This window comes from Cottoperca gobio, chromosome 19, assembly GCF_900634415.1.
Source record: "Cottoperca gobio chromosome 19, fCotGob3.1, whole genome shotgun sequence".
NCBI classification, from domain to species: Eukaryota; Metazoa; Chordata; class Actinopteri; order Perciformes; family Bovichtidae; genus Cottoperca; species Cottoperca gobio.
The window spans coordinates 9,903,813-9,907,737 of NC_041373.1; the positions used below are offsets into that span (position 1 = coordinate 9,903,813).

The window sequence follows — 3,925 nt, forward strand, 5'->3', positions numbered from 1 at the left end:
GGAGTAAGTTGATTTCTTCTTTATCTACCCACCTTATGTGGAATTCCTATTATACAAAGAAATTATCATTTTCGTTTATATCTTAAAACAATAGACACTCTACCTTGTATTGCTGACTTAGTGTATTATCTATAATCTCAAAATATTTAAAATGAATCAAAAATATATTTAAGGTTTGCAGTAAAAGAAAATATATATATTTTTAATCGAGACAAACACGATTACAAGTATCATAACTTTATAATGTTATACATATTAGACACTGTCATTTTTGCTTTGTGATTTTGTCACAAAGTGCTCTTGTATAGTTTATATTATTTTTTACTTTCTCTATTTATCTGTAGGCTATATGTATCATTGAAAGGAGCCAGTTGAGGTGGTTCGGGCATCTAGTAAGGATGTCACCTGGGCGCCTCCCTAGGGAGGTGTTCCAGGCACATCCAGCTGGGAGGAGACCCCGGGGAAGACCCAGGACTCGGTGAAGAGATTATATCTCCTCACTGGCCTGGGAACGCCTCGGGATCCCCCAGTCGGAGCTGGAGGATGTGGCCCGGAGAAGGGAAGATTGGGGTTCCTTACTGGAGCTGCTGCCCCCGCGACCCGGACCCGGATAAACCCGGATAAACGGTAGACGATGGATGGATGGATGGATATATGTATCTATCATTGTTCTGTAGCTGACCCTATCATATTAAAATAATATTATGTGCCATTTTAGTTTTCTATTGCTTGATGTTTGTCCAGTAATTTATTATCACCACAGTCACTTTATGAAAATACACCTGCTGACAGGAACTAAGAATCAATGTTGTGTTTATGTGTATTTGGAGATTAGAGTTCTACCCAGATGCACAACAGTTGTTATAGAGGAGATTAATATGCGAGGTCGTTTGCCTGCTGTCACAAGGTCAGGGTTAATGTAAAAACTGTGCTCCAGGTGAGGCTCGAACTCACAACCTCGGCATTGCTCTGCTGTATACTGTCATATAAGTACCGCGCGCTAACCGATTGCGCCACTGGAGCTTCGGCGGTTGAATGACACGAAATCGGTTTAAGAACGACATCCACGCATGATCAACAAAAATCTTTTATTTTGTTTGTTTACTGTTTTATTTTGACATTTTTTTCATTTTGGAAAGCAATGGACATAATCAAGAGACAGGGTGAGAAGTACCCGGGCCAGGATGCCGGTGGTCACACAGTGTCCAGCATACAGCGTGATGCGTTCAAGTACCTCATACAAAGCTCCGACTTCCAAGATCTACAGGAGTAATTTTGGAGTGCGTGTTTTAGATTTTTGTGTACATGATAAAATAGAGGTCCTTTTAATCAGACAGTCCCTCTCTTTTTATCTATCATGTCGTATTGCTCCTAAAGTCAAAGAAACCCATTTTAAAATAGTATCAGCAATTTGCCCTGCTTGTGATTTTGAAGTGGGTCCTTGCATCTTTTGTTCTTCAGAAGCTGAAACCATTGATCTTTTTGTTTTAATTGTTCATACACTAATTTGTCTGGCGTTCATATTTGGTTGTCATTAAAAAAATATATAACATTTACCATCATATACATACAATGTTATCACTTATTTTATTTGACAATAGGATGCAAACATTTCAGATAGCTAATGTTTATCTTGTGATTATTTTGGGGTAAGTATCATATTCATACTACAATGTGTTCATGTATAATTCTGCAAACTACTGTAAGTCACTGAAATATATTATAAAATGAATGGAAAGACACATTTTACCTCTTACCTTGCTCTATTTTGCTCTTTGTCTGTTCACCTGATTGTTTCTCTTTTTAATTAAATAAAAATAACAATGATTAATTCCCCGTCTTATTTTGTATATTTCCCTTGTGCTAAATTAAAAACAAAGAGTTCAGGCTTTTTCTTGTTTCAAAAAACACCAACAAAAAATTCAATAAAAATAATTTTAGTTAGAGTAGTAGTAGATAGTATAATAGTAGAAATATATATGTGACACATCATGCTTGAGTCTCTTCTTTTTTAGTCCTGATCCTTATTTACTAAACCACATTGATAACCCAAATATGCTTATTAAGGTCTTACGGTCCTACAAAAAGGAAAATAACAACTGCCTGCCATTTAAAATGCTGAAGTGTTGAAAAGCATTGATTTAAATAAACAGCATAATCAATTAAAAACAAGATGTTTAAAATCAAAACAAAAGCAAAAAAACATGAGGTAAAAAGCAAGTGGACAATATAAGCTGTAGTCTAGACTGCATGAAAATGTAAACTGTCAAGAAAAACATAGCAGAATAATAATGCCTATGATTTTAGAATGACATGTTAATCAATTACATGTTAAGGTGTCCACATATGTTTTCCCACTATAGTTTACATGTTGTGTTAAAGTGCAAGATTCAATGTGCTGCCTATGTTACAAAGGCCTATATTATGAGGAAACAGATGTCATGATGAACATGTTAAATCTGCTGAGGCTTTTTTAAATTGTCCCTTGCAGTTCCACATGCCTATAGTTAAAACATAAATCCAATTACAACATATCTAGTACAATGTAAATATTGTCATTCACACTCTCCCTCTGTTTCTGATTCTCACCTTCAGGGGAAACTGCAGACTGTACAGAAAATGTGATGGAAACAAAAACACACAGCAGTTGACACACACACACACACACACACACACACACACACACACACACACACACACACACACACACACACACACACACACACACACACACACAGTGAAGTACCTTGAGGCAAGCTGCAAGCTTCCAACAGCATGATTTATATTTGGAGAGCACTGCTCATTCCTCATCACTGTGTCAAATTACCCTATTTTTTTAGGATATTTTCTGACATCCACACACAGGCCACAGTGTGCAACAGGTGATCCATAACTCTCTACCCTCCAGAGCACCACAAAGAGAGGCAGAGAGATGGAGTAGGTGGCCGGGAGACAGGGCAAGCTGTCAGGATGTAACACCACAAAATTACTCACTGAGACTGGACACCATAATCCGGCATTGTGTTGTTGTTGTTTTTTTATTATTATTATTATTCTCATCTTATTCATAATTCAACACATGACATACGGTAAACACTAACATAAACATTCTGAATGAAAGAGAAGAAATCATCAGCGGAGGCTCTCACCTCAAAGACATGCGGCGGCGATGCCAGTTTTAAAACCCATAATTAAACACACCTGAAGGCTGCGTGGGATAACCCGGCAACATTTTGAGTCAACGCCCAATGGCAACATGCAGCAGGGAGAAAGAGAGGTCTGAAACAGGATCAACTTGACTGTTGGCTTTAAAGAACAATGAAGAAATATTAGCTGCTGGACAAGTCGCTCATCTTTTTTGCCTCAAAATGTTGCCCGTACCTCACAGCCTTGAGGAAAATATGACAGATCCATGCCCTTTTTCTGTTGCAAAGTAAGTGCTTTAGTACCCGTGTTAGGGCTAGGTAGGTACAGTCGGCCATAGAAATAGGATGAGTAGATTTACAGTGCTTTCATGAGATATACAATATATTATACAGTGATTCATGAGGGAGGCGTATGCTGTTGGACGTAAGCTCTCTATTTCGTTGCCTTGTTATATTTTCAGACCTGCAGATTTGTTATAAATAACTGACAGCTATTATTTGTGAAATAAAGTCTCCAGGTCATCATTTTTCAACTCCAGCTCATTGATTTAAACTTCAAGAACAGTATGAAAACCTGCAGGTAAAACACAATTCTGAGCAGCCATTCTATTTTTTTTTATAAAGAAAGGCTGCAAGTTCAGTCTTCGCATAGTGCATTTTCTTTTTAACGTCAGCGTTGGACATTTGCCTCTTCTCCAAAGTTAAAAGAACCCAACAAATGCAATCCCAACCCCCACCCCTATCCTAATCCAGCCCCATGCCCCCACCCGAGTCCCCTC

General features: G+C 37.9%; 1 non-coding gene across 1 annotated transcript; it reads right to left on the reverse strand.

Moving 5' to 3' along the window:
* Positions 1-929: 929 nt before the first annotated feature.
* trnai-uau (transfer RNA isoleucine (anticodon UAU)) lies at positions 930-1,023 on the reverse strand. Its single transcript has 2 exons — positions 986-1,023; positions 930-965 (listed from the first exon to the last, which is right to left on the reverse strand). It is a non-coding gene; the product is annotated as a tRNA-Ile (tRNA).
* Positions 1,024-3,925: the final 2,902 nt, after the last annotated feature.